This window comes from Gorilla gorilla, chromosome Y, assembly GCF_029281585.2.
Source record: "Gorilla gorilla gorilla isolate KB3781 chromosome Y, NHGRI_mGorGor1-v2.1_pri, whole genome shotgun sequence".
Taxonomy (NCBI): domain Eukaryota; kingdom Metazoa; phylum Chordata; class Mammalia; order Primates; family Hominidae; genus Gorilla; species Gorilla gorilla.
In genome coordinates this window covers 17,182,624-17,196,185 of record NC_073248.2, presented here as the reverse complement: position 1 = coordinate 17,196,185, position 13,562 = coordinate 17,182,624, and the positions used below count along the sequence as shown (strand labels likewise).

Genomic DNA, 13,562 nt, shown 5'->3' with positions numbered 1-13,562 from the left:
GGCAATGCCCTTTGAAGAGCTCCCTATTGACAACAACCACCTGCTTGGTTGATGAATGGCCGTTTCAAGGTGGATGAACAATGTCCTGTTGGCAGGATTTCACAGAGACCAGAAATAAAAAGACCAATTGAAGATGGAATGATCAAATTACCTCAATGATTGAACTGCATGCTGTTTTTTCTTTTTTTAATAAAGGATTAAAAACATTAAACCATGATTTATAAAAGCAATTGTTTGAATTCATGAGTAGTAAGTAGTAATCAATGTCCTGGCCATGTGAACAATAGAAAACTGGACTTTCAAACAGATGCCTGTATGTGACACATGGACTTTTAATGGGCTGAGTCACATCCTGGCATCTTCTTAACAGTAAAAATTTAAGTGGTACATTAAAAAAGGACATGTTGGTTCCCATTTGAAGAATCCTCTCCAGGATGATTGGAAGGTGATTAGAACCAGGACATCATGATGTATTCACTTGAGATGACAACCTTATAGAGGTGCAGCAGTAAAGCAGGGATAGAATTAATCTACACATATTTCTTTTGTACTCTTTAAGGAACAGAAATTCCCAAATCTAAGTCTAGGCCTGGAGAGAAATGTAGACTGCAAATAACAATAGGCCAAATAGGAAGGCCCATAACATAGTTGGATTACAATGTACCAATATCAGTAGCCCTGATAGTGTATTTATAGGTCTTGACTAATGTAGACTGCATTTGGCATTCATAATGTTCAATGCTAATATTTACATACTATAAAAAGATAAAAACATAGTATACTCTAACCAGTTCAAAACAAATGAATTGCTGTTCCTCACGCTGTGCAACACACTTCATATCCTATTGTTTCCAACAATGGGCATACAGATATTACATCAAATGAAAAAAAATTATATGAATTATTTAAAATCAGAAGGAGCTTTTATCTTCAGTAAACCCTACATCTAACAACAAACACTTTAAAATAACATAGAAATAAACTTCGAGCCTTACTGCTTTCAAGGAAAATTGTGACTGGGTAGCAAAGCAGTCAGAAATCTTGGCACGATGGTAATTCAAAGTACTGTGGATTCTGATAATATGCCGTTCACTGGAATTAGATGAAACCATATTTTAAAAGCATCACAAGCATCACTTAGTAAATTCTATCACTAAAGTGCCTCAGTCAAAAAAAAAATGCAATCTACCATGCTCCACACATTGTGACATATGAAAAGTGTTCATGTTGGTTTTAATATTTTAGAATTTCCATTAAAAATATGGCAATATTCCTTATCTCAACAAGAAATTAAACTATCAAACATTAAAGGTGAAGTACGTGTAGAATTATAATCTGCTTGTTTTTTACATTTTTCCCCTGTTTTATAATTTTTCTGGTTTTAAAAAATAAGGTTTCTGAGCAATAAAGCTGTTACTCTGGGTGATTCCATCCCTTGGCTACATGAACTTGGTGAGAAGTCATGCTAAATGTTATAGCACAAGAAAACCTTTCAAATGAGTAACTTAGCCAGGTGCCATGGCCAGGTTTGGGGGTCCAAGGCAGGTGGATCACGAGGTCAGGAGATCCAGACCACCCTGGCTAACAAGAGGAAACCCTGTTTCCACCAAAAATACAAAATTAGCCACATGTGGTTGTGCATGCCTGTAATCCTAGCTACTCGGGAGGCTGAGGCAGGAGAACTGCTTGAACTCATGGGGTGGAAGTTGCAGTGAGCCAAGATCGCAACCATTGCATTACAGCCCATGCAACAAGAGTGAAACTCCATCAGAAAAAAAGAAGGAAAGGAAGAAAGGAAGGAAGAAAGGAAGAAAGGAAGAAAGAAAGAAAGAAAGAAAGAAAGAAAGAAAGAAAGAAAGAAAGAAAGAAAGAAAGAAGCGAGACAGAGAAAGAGGAAAAGAAAAAGAAAATAAAAAAGAAAGGAAGAAAGAAAGAAAAAGAAAGAAAGAAGAAAGAAAGGAGAAGAAAGAAGGAAAGAAAGAGAGAAAGAAAGAAAGGAAGAAACAAAGAAAGAAAGACAGAAAGAGAAAAGTGCATTACGTTGTGGCTAGTCTTCCCATAATATTTTAATAAAAATATTTGTTTTAACTTACAAGTGCTCAGAAATGGTTTTTATTTATATTTTTGGTCAGTATTTGTTTTTCGGTAAATTTTGTATGAAAACCCGCAAAATTATTAATTTTTACTGCCACTGGATTTTGAGAGAGATTAAATAAATTACTTTATGATCTTATTGAAATATCACACATTTTTATGAACTAGGACAAGGTAGTACCTAATTACAGACAAAATATCAAAAGGGTAAAATAAAACATGACCCCACTTAAGGCATTCTTCTTCTGATCGTCTTGCCAAAGCTGTCCTAGATAATGTTTTTCTTAATTTACAGTCACAGCTGATATGTTACAAAATATGTAAGAAAATAATAATTGAAAACCACGCAAGTAAAGATGAAAATGAGTTCAAAAAAGAAAAATAAAAACTTTATTTATTTATTTACCTATTGATACATAAAGCCTGTTGGATGAGGATATAATGAAGCATATTCTGTTGGAGAGGACTTATGCTCATCTAAGGCATCTTGGTCATCTGGCTTCAAATTCTAAATATTTAAAAAGACTGATTATTTGATTATAAAGGTAACTTTATACCTTAATATTTAATTTTCTTCATTTAGAATAAACTGTTAAGAAGTGCAAAAAAGCTGGCATCTTTAACATCTTTACAATTCCTGCAAATGATTTGTAATACAGGGAAAAAATCTGAATTATTTTAGCTACATAATTTCTGGACCATTTCACACAAGTCATTTCCAAAAGGAAACTTACTTTCTAAGACCAAAGAAACCAATGCTAACTATTTAATAAAATATATATTTTTAAGGGCAATATTAATACATAAACATTGGCTTACTTATTTAAAAATTATTTCTCTTTTTCCCAGATTTATCTGCTGCCATTTGGGGGCTTCCCCCTGCCCACTCATCCAGACAAAGTTTGCAAGCTTTTGTAAGTGTCATCCTAGCACTATTTGATCTTTCTAAGAAATAAGCATTTGATTTTTTTTTTTTTGTACTGGAGGAGACCATTTTTTAAGGCACATTGAATTTTTTCCAGTATATGGTCTTCTTTCAAGTTTCTATATCCACTAAACAAGTCAATTTTCTTTCTTTTCTTTTCTTTCCTTTCCTTTCCTTTCCTTTCCTTTCCTTTCCTTTCCTTTCCTTTCCTTTCCTTTCCTTTTCTTTCCTTTTCTTTTCTTTTCTTTTTCCACGTGAAAGTGCAACCACAGTCATTACTTCCACAAATTATGCAGTTGAGTTTCCCACATTTGGGGAAATCGCAGGAGTCAGCACATCCAGAATACAATAGATTAGCCTTGCCCTGGGAAAGCCACCTTCGTGATCACAGTATCTCCCCTGGCAGAGAAGTATCCATTTTCTTTTTAAGACTTCCGTTATCCTTTGAAAGAAAATACAACTATAAATATAATAGAATTTAGAATAATTTTCAGTACGATTTCAATCATCCATGATTATTGTCTTCTAAAATAAACTTCTTGATTCTGACACAGGCTTCTACAAAATTGTAAGAAAAAATGTTACGGTAAACAATGAAACAGCTGCTAAATAAAGCTACCATACATTTTATGCACTGATATGCTCATTTTTGATAGCGACTCTTAGAGCGTTCTGTTATATCTAACAGCCATCATCGGTCTTCTGGAATTTTATTGTGCTCACTATGAACTTTAAAAGTAAACAGATGAAAAGAATTTGTAATATCAAGTAGTAGCTAATATTTTATTGTCTAATATATGTCATTCAGAACAAGTTTTTGAGGTAACCTAATTAATATCAGAGTTAGTTTCCTAAGCAGGTAGCATTAGTAAATGCATTTAACAAATAAAAAAACTAATTACATTTAGGAGAAATACCTTGCAAAATATTACAGATTTTGCCAGTTGAGGAGCTAGCTAACAATGTGACTCAAACACCTGACTTCTTGGCATACTACCAGTTTAAAACGTTTTGGCTAAATATGCTATCCATGCATTACTACAAGTGAATTAAAAACAGTAATGCTATATTACTTTTTATAGTTCTATTTTTTATTCAGATTATGCTCTGTGGCCCAGGCTGGACTGCAGTGGCATGATGATAGTACATAGCTCAATCAGTCCTCACACTCCAGGGTTCAAGTAATATACTCCTGCCTCATCCTTCCAACTACTTGGGATTACAGAAATGAACCACCATATCCAAATCTCCTCATTATTTTCACTAAAGATAATTAGACTTTTAAGACTACCTTTAAAAAAAATAAAAAACTTACTTGATATTCACTAATTTTTCAGAGACAATATTTTAGAATGTAAAGCAAGAATCCCAAGATTATAAAACAGGGATATAAATTGGCAGTACAGAATAGATTTCAATTCTAATAGTATAAGAGCACACTCATGATAGGTAAAGCAACTTACAATGGCAATAATAAAAGTTGCCTGATTTGCTAATGATCAGTCATTTTGTTTCAGGGCTAGCTAATTTACAACATATTTACACTGCCAACTGTCTGCTATTCTTAGGAGTCCAATCTAAAATTGCAAAAAAAAAAGTGACTTCTGTCTTTTTTGTCATTACCATGACAGTTAAATAAAATTTTTTTTTTTCTCTCTGCCATGTATCTTACTTTATATAATAAGTATATATTCCAAGTCAAAGACCAGGCTTTTTGTTTTTGCCATGAGAGCATTTATAATATAAATTTCTTTTGAGAAAGGTGATCTTTGTAATCTATTTCAGTAAAGAATAACATGGATAGGCTTCTTGTAACACTTACAGTACACATTTAATTATCTCATTCTCTTAAAAATTATAATAAAGTGAAAATCATTTCATCTGCCACATTATCAATAGTATCATTTGTTTTCATGTGCAATTTGGATTAATATTATCTTTGCCTATATTTTTATCTGCCACTTTGAACAGTGGTTGGTACATAGCAGTTGTTGATATATATCTGTTGAATACCACCTATTGAATAGACTAAATATTCGTTACACAGTACATTTCGAGCTAATATTAATAAGGAGAATAATAAATTCCTACATCAAACCCACATTAATCCACATCCACTATTTTACACATTAACCCAACATGGATACCTTTACTGTAATCACTTCCTTGGATGAGATGAGGCTAAGATGTGATTTAGCCTTACTTTAGAGCAAATACAAGAAGTTACGTAGTAAACAATATATGACAACAAACTATTTTTAAAATGATATAAATTAAATCCCATTGATAGGAACTCTTAATGTCATTATATGACATTAATTAGTCTGCTTGAAATCTATGATAGTGGACCAAAGAACAATTAGAAAATTTTAATTCTTAAATTCTAATATTTTCAGTTCTTTAAAATTTAAGATTATCATTTGCTTTTAATCATTGTGTTCTACAGCTTTATAATAACTTTAATTTATTATCAGGTTTTCAGTGTGCTTATTATGATGTCTATTCAGTGAAAATTGTGTGTGTTTTTGTGTGTGTGGGCATGTGTGTATAGAGTTTCCAGATATATAATATGATTGTTTCTAGAATCCTATAACAATAAAACTTTGCATTTCCTGGCAGAGTTGTGCAGCTAATTCTGGTGCAATTCTTAGGCTTATATTAAAGTAAATGACACAACTAAGAATACTAGAAGAATGCTAAGGATCTGTTTTTAGCATAACCACAGTTTTTTAAAAGTATGATTTTTCTCAAAACCAGGCTGGTCAAGACGATGAAACCCCATCTGTTTTAAACATTAGCCAACTGTGGTGTCAGGCGCTTGTAATCCCAGCTACTCAGGAGGCTGACGCAGAGAATTGCTTGAACCCAGGCGGCGGAGGTTTCAGTGAGCCAAGATTGTCCTCCTGCACTCCAGCCTGGGTGACAGAACGAGAATCTCTCAAAATAAATAAATAAATAAATAAATAAATAAATTATTATTCTTACATACTAATTTAAACTACTTAGAGGCTACGGATTGCTTTTAGATAACTTAATGTTATCTACCATGTTAACATTAACTTTTTAAAAAAAGTTTCCATTCTAAGACATTCCTTCCAATGACTTTTTTCATTATTACATCTATAGTAACACATGTATCCTTTTAGATGATTCCAAATTCTGGACATATGTATCCAACTCCCCATTACAGTTTTTTATTTGGTTTCCCATATGTTTCTAAAATGCAATCCGCTCAAAGAGGTTCTCTTATTTCTCTCAGTAAATTGCATTACTATTCCTTCAGCTTATCAAATCACATCCGGGACGTAGGTGTTGTCTCTTTCCTGCTCCACTTCCTCAAATATCCAATTACCGACACCTGACTATACTAATTCATAAAGAGCTCATAAATCTGTCCACACATACGTTCTGCATTGCCAGTTTTTGTAATATAGAGCACCCACAAAGTTTTTCTACAGATAATGTTGAATACTTCCTTACTGTGGTCTATTGTGAAACTTTCTATGCTATAGCCTGTGAGATGTTACAAATTTATGCCTTTTGTGATTCTCTAATGGTTTATCAAGTCACAGTGAATATCTCACATAAATGCTAAAAAAGCCAAGTTATGTCAATACTAAGTCTGTACCCACTAGCTACTTAGGAAAAAAAAAAAATTAACAAAGCAACCCTTTTCTACCGCAAGTGCTTTTTACTCTCCAAATTTAAGACACATACTCGCTACAATAGGCAGCAGAGCCCTCTGTATATTTTTTGTTTATTACAATCCTTTAATATTATCCCACCTGGACTGTTTATTCAGTACTGTATTTTCAAAATCATAATTAGGAGGGATTCAAAATACTTTATCTGAAATTCAAAAAGCTCAAGTAAGCAAGGCTTTTAAAAATAAGGTTGTTATGTAACTCAATTTCTGATGTAATAAAGACTTAACTGAGGGAAGCTATTTAAGTCTTCAGCCATAAAGGGAATATTCATTTCTCTTCATAGAAACATTAGTATGTTTGATTCTTGGGTACTTTGGGGGCCTTACAGGGAATGGTACAGGATGCGATGCAACTGTGTTGACTCAGTTTTCTCAAATTTTAAAAATTCCTAATACCTAAAACACACTTCCTAATTGCCTTAAGATGTATACATGTATAATGAACTTTCTCAATTAAAATTAAACTTAGGTTATATTATAAACCAATCATGGGTTTTGTATAAGCAACTAAAATCTCAAGTTAAATTGTGCAAGACAAAATTTTTGTGAGTTCTTAAGTATGATACTTTTACATTCAAAATAAATATTGTGTTTATGTTTGTATAATATATGCTCCTACTCTACTAAAAGTATCCCAGCATCTCAGAGGTAGCCAGGCAAGGCTGAGAAAAAGAAAGCACAGAGATCGTCAGAGCAGGAAGTGTAAAGGGTAAAATGTATTTCCTCTTGAAGGTAAATATTAATGATACAAATAACACTTTCATCACAGGAATGTGTGACCATAGAAATTAGTTTTGATAGGAAAATATTTGTAATTTAAACAAACTACTTAAAATGATCTGCTAATTGTCTGAGTCATTCATATAAATATGACCTAATATTTATCAATATCACTGAGATATTATCTAGTAATTAAATTTTAAATAGATCCATAAATTAGTAATTTTGAAAGGTTGCACTAACATTGAATACAGTACAAATATTTTTGTTCTATGTTTCTGACAATCTATCCATGCCTTTAGGACTACTGTGCAATAGGTTGATGTGAGGAAAATCAGACTACCCTAAGAGACATTTACTTAAAACTGCATCTCTTAATTTACGCTAATAGCAACAAAAACTTTAAGTGAATTATTTATTTACATTATCACCAAATTTCTTTTTCTTTATTTTAACAAAAGCATACATACATGCTAAGTTTCTCATAGATGTCATTTTTAAACCTGAAAAGCAAAACAACTAATTGGTATCCCTTAAGGATGTGGATACCTTTTCCAAGTTCTAGAAATTCTGGTTTAGATAGTGTGGGATATGACCTGGAAGTTAGTACTTTTCAAAAAGCAACATTAAGAGATAACATCGGCTGGGCACGGTGACTCAAGTCTGTAATCACAGCACTTTGGGAGGCCAACATGTGCAGATTACAAGATCAGGAGTTTGAGACCTTCTTGGCCAACATGGTGAAACCCCGTCTCTACAAAATACAGATATATATATATTTAACCAGGTGTGGTGGCTCACCTGTAGTCCCAACTTCTAGGGAGGCTAAGCCTGAGGAATCACTTGAACACAGGAGGTGGAGGTTGCAGTGAGCCGAGATCTTGTCCCTGCACTCCAGCCTGGACACAGAGCTAGACTCCATCTCCAAAATAAATAAATAAATAAAAGAGAGAGAAAGATAACATCAATCAGGCACAATATCTAATCTTAAAGATTACCAGAAAAATAAAACAAATGCATAAATAACCTGAGAATACATGAAATACATTAAAGTTACAGATTTGCTATGCATTTATATATATATATATATGTATATATACATATATATGTATATGGAATATTGCCTGTACTTTAGGACACATTACATGTAATAACTTGATTAAAAAATGATTCTCATTTTATATTTAAAAATAAAAACATCATTGATATAACATGAAAATGTCTTACCTAAACTGGCATACATTACAAACAGGTAAATATATTTCTGTAAATAAAATCCCTATGATCTGAATCTTTTCTTCTAAGGATGTTAAGTACTCCTCTTACTAACTGATCACTCTTGCTCAAGTTGTTACATTTCTGTGAAAAAGAAGTATTCATTGGTGTAATAAAATCAAGATTACAAAACACCTTCTATTTGAATAAAGAGTCTCATTCTTATAAACAGCAAACATCTAACAAAGAAAATGATGAAATACAATTCCTCTTTGAGAGAGAAAATAAAGAGCTGTGGTAAATGTTATTGTAGATTTTTTTATGCTGCTATAATTAAAAGAACAACAACACTTCCACAACTTCAATAGAATTATTTAAACCATTTAGTGATTTATATTATCACTAATTTTAATTTTCTATTACAGTTTTTTTACTAAAATACGTTTCAATTTAACCAGTAGAAAAGTAAATTTAAGAAAATATAAACTTTAGTGATTTCCTAAATAATTGTGAATATTCAATACACAAAATAATTTAATCTTGTTTTTCAGAGGGCTGAGAAATCACTATTTATTACCATAAAATAATTTTTAAAACTCACAGGTGTTATAATATATGTAAGCATGCATTTGTGTATGGCAAAGACATCAAATAGAATCATATAAATTTTCTGATTTGAATTTGCAGACAAGAGAATTTACATCTAAGTATATAATTGCTCCAAAAAACAAAACAAAACAAAACTAAGAGCTGTGCAATTACCTGACTAGAAAGTGATAGAGCAGGAGCACCTTCATCTTGAACAAATACTGCCACATTAACTTCCAGCTCTCTTTTTATCCTCATGCATTTCAAGGAAATCACTTCTCTTCTTAGTACAAATAATAAGCACATTCCTTTCCCTTCAGGTGCACTAAGATACGGAAGCTAGAAGCAGACATGGGGGACATGCCTGCAACTCCAGAAAGCTGCATGAAAACAGACACACAACACTCTCTGTCAGATAAACACAACAAAGAGACACAGAGGCAGTCCAACCCTCTGATAAGCACTGTGAGACTGAATCATGGAAAACTCTTAGTCTGTTAACAGAGTGTGGCTCTGACTTAACCTGGCCAGCCGCCCCCTCACACTGATTAAAAATAAACCTGTCCCTGTTGACTGTCAAGCCTCCCTTCAGGTTTCTCTCCTCTTTCTTTAATCCTTACATTGGTTGCTGATACCCAGGACCGGTATTGGTGGCAGAGGCTCCCTTACATCCCAGGAAGCTGTGGGCAATGGCAGCTTATCCTAAGCAAACTCCTGGATCCTGAGAGTCTCTGGCCACCTGCCCCATCTTTTCTCTCATTTTACTGTTCAAGCGATTTGTGTGAGAAGGACAACTGACCTGAAGGAAACTGCAAGGCTCAGGCCAGGGCTCTAAATCCCTCAAGTCTTGGGAATCCACCCCTAACACTGGCTCCCTCTTTCCTCTTCTCTCTCTCTCTCATTCTCTTACTTTCTGTTCCTCATATAGCTCTAGTCTGGCAGGCTCTTTGCCAATTCCAACTGGAACATCCAAAAGACAACACTAACTCGGCCATCTGGTAAGATCTGCCTTTTCCTGCCTTTCCCCTGGTACCATAGAACGTCCAGACTGCGGTCCACTTCCTCAAAGGACCAACGGGACTAAGTTCAAGGAAATCGTGGGGACATGAAGTGCTTTCCCAGCATAACTGTCCTCTTTCAGAAGGAGGATTCTGGGTCTCTGTCTATGTCTGGGGACATCTAGAACAAAACAGAGCTATCTTAAAACACCTTTATAGCAAATGCAGCTTCCAAGAAATGTTAATAGTTAAGTATGTGAATTTACAAATTTGTCATTCAGTTGTACCCATAGGAAAGGTTTAGTAATACTGACATTTACAAGAAAAACAGACAAACAAACAAACTTAACAGGTTTTACATTAACATTAAAAATTGCCAAAAGTTACATTATAACATGTAATTGAAAGTGCTAAACATAAATTTTCATGCAAGGTGTATAAAAACAGTAATAAGTTAAAAATTGTAAGAAGACATAAAAATCTACATTTTGATTAAAAATTTAAAAATAGGTTTCGGGAGACACTGAGCTAGCTGGAAGAGTTTTTTTTTTTTTTTCATACCCCAGTGGCACCTGAAATGTCAGAAAGAAAGAACCATTCACTCCCTTGAATTGGGTGAAGCCATGGAGCCAAGTGGTCTAGTTCAGTGGGTGTCACCTCTATGGAGTCTAGCAAGCTAAAATCCACTGCCTTGAAATTCTCCCTGCCAGCACAGTAGTCTGAAGCCAACCTGGAATGCTTGAGATTGGTGGGGACAGGGATGTCCACCATTACTGAGGCTTGAGTAGGTGGTTTTTCCCTTTACAGTATAAACAAAGCCACTGGGAAGTCACAGCAGCTCAGCAAAGCTGCTGTAGCCAGACTGCCTACCTAGATTCCTCCTCTTTGGTCAGAGCATCTCTGAAATAATGGCAGCAGCCCCAGTTAGGGGCTTATAGACAAAATTTCCATCTCCCTGAAACAGAGCCCCTGGGGGAAAGGGTGGCTGTAGGCACAGCTTCAGCAGACTTAAACCTTCCTGCCTGCTGGCTCTGAAGAGAGCTGCAGATCTCTAAAAGACTGCCTCCTCAAGTGGGTCCATGAAGCTCATAACTCTTGACTGGGAGACTCCTCCCAGCAGGGATCGACAAGCACATCATAGAGGAGTGCTCTGGCTGGCACCTGGCAGGTGCCCCTCTGGGATGAAGCTTTCAGAGGAAGGAACAGGCAGCAATCTTTGCTTTTCTGCATCCTCTGATAGTGATACACAGGCAAAAATGGTCAGAAGTGGACCTCCAGCAAAGTCCAGCACACCTGCAGCAGAAGGGCCTGATTGTTAGAAGGAAAACTAACAACAGAAAGGCATAGTATCAACATCTACTAAAAGGATTTCCTCTCTATATAGGAATATACATATATATTATATTTTCAAGTTTTATTTTTTATATATATATAAATTTATATATATATAACGTTATATATATATAAATTTATATATATAACGTTATATATATATAAATTTATATATATAATGTTATATATATATAAATGAAAAGGTACATAAATGAACTAAGATAATAAAAGAAATCACAAAAAGGCTGAAAATTCCAAAAATGAGAACACCTCTTCTCCTCCAAAGAATCACAACTCCTTGCCAGCAAGAAAACAGAACTGAATAGAGAACGAGTTTGAGGAATTGACAGAAGTAGGTTTCAGGAAGTGGGTAATAACAAACTCTTCAGAGCAAGAAAGAAAGTTCTAACCCAATGCCAGGAAGCTAAGAACCTCAAAAAAAGGCTCAGGGGAATTGCTAACTGGAATAACGAGTTAAAGGAAAAATGTAAACAACATGATGGAGATGAAAAACACAGCACAAAGACTGCATGAAGCATACACAATTATCAATAGCCAAATCGATGAAGTGGAAGAAAGGATATCAAAGACTGAAGATCAATTTACTGAAACGAAGCATGAAGAAAAGGTTAGAGAAAAAGGAATAAAAAGGAACAGACAACGTCGTTGAGAAATATGGGACTACTTGAAAAGACTAAACCTACTTTTTTCGTTTATTTGTTTGTCAGTTTGTTTGAGATGGAGTCTTGCTCTATCGCCCAAGCTGGAGTGCAGGGGAGCGATCTCGGCTCACTGCAACCTCCTCCTCCAAGATTCAAGGGATTCTCCTGCTTCAGCCTCCTGAGTAGCTGGCATTAAAGGCATGCACCATCATGCTGGAGTAAGTTTTGTAATTTTAGGAGAGACAGAGTTTCGCCATATTGCCAAAGCTGGTCTTTAATTCCTGGCCTCAGCACTGTAGATCTGCAGACCTCAGCCTCTCAAAGTGCTGAGATTAGAGTCATGAGCTACCAAGCCCAGCCCAATTTCAACTTGTTTTATAAAATTTCTGTGACATCCTCCACCTTCCCTTCACCCACAAAATGACTGTTATGTAGAATTCCAAAATAGGGGCATTTGAAGAATCTCCAAGGAACACTTGTCCCAGAGGCCCTGAGGAGGTAGCTACTCAGAATTAGATGATAGATTACATTGGGAAATTGAGGGCAAGAAGAGAACCTAGGATAGTTTCCAAATGTCTAGCTGAGGGGAACAAACAGAATGTGGCCTCTCTTCAAAGACGCCCTGATCCCAATCTGTAAAACTTGTGTGTATGTTAGGGCCCATGACAAAGACAAAGTACGGTTGCTCATCAGTTGACCTTAAGATAGGAAGATTGCCCAGGATCATCCAGCTTGATCAACGCCATTAAAATGGCCGTAAATGTAGAAGATGGAAGCAAAAGAGGAAAGTCAGGGGGAAGTCACAGAAGAATGGAAAAGCAATGTGATGTTGATGGCCTTGAAAACAGAGGATGGGGCTATAGCTAAGGAATGCAGGAGGCCCCTAGAATCTAGAAAGTACAAGGAAACAAATTCTCCTCTAGAGCATCCAACAGGGACACAGTCCTGCACACACTTAGATTGTAGCCCAACAAGTACCTGTGTCGCACTCCTGTGCTACAGAAGTGTAAGATGATACACTTGTCTAAGCCACTGAATTTGTAATAATTTGTTACAGTGGCAGTAGGAAACTAAAATAGGCCAAAGCCAGAAAAACCTGTAGGTATGACAGAAAAGGAAGGAAACTCAAGGAAGTGTCAGCAAATGAGTAGAAGGCACATTCTCTTAAGAGACTGGGGACAAAGGGATTTCATCTGCCGGGGGAATGGGTTTCAAAGCACTGTAGATAAGTTGTTGCATAGAAGCAATGAGGCATCAAGGTGAAGATATCTGCAGCAATATGGAAATGACAGTGTGAGAAAGGGGTGGTTCCTCTCCACTGT

The 13,562-nt window shown here is 35.2% G+C and overlaps 1 non-coding gene across 1 annotated transcript; it reads right to left on the bottom strand.

Annotated features, from left to right (window-relative positions):
• Positions 1 to 3,271: 3,271 nt before the first annotated feature.
• LOC129530432 (U1 spliceosomal RNA) lies at positions 3,272 to 3,433 on the bottom strand. The gene has a single exon (XR_008675820.1). It is a non-coding gene; the product is annotated as a U1 spliceosomal RNA (small nuclear RNA).
• Positions 3,434 to 13,562: the final 10,129 nt, after the last annotated feature.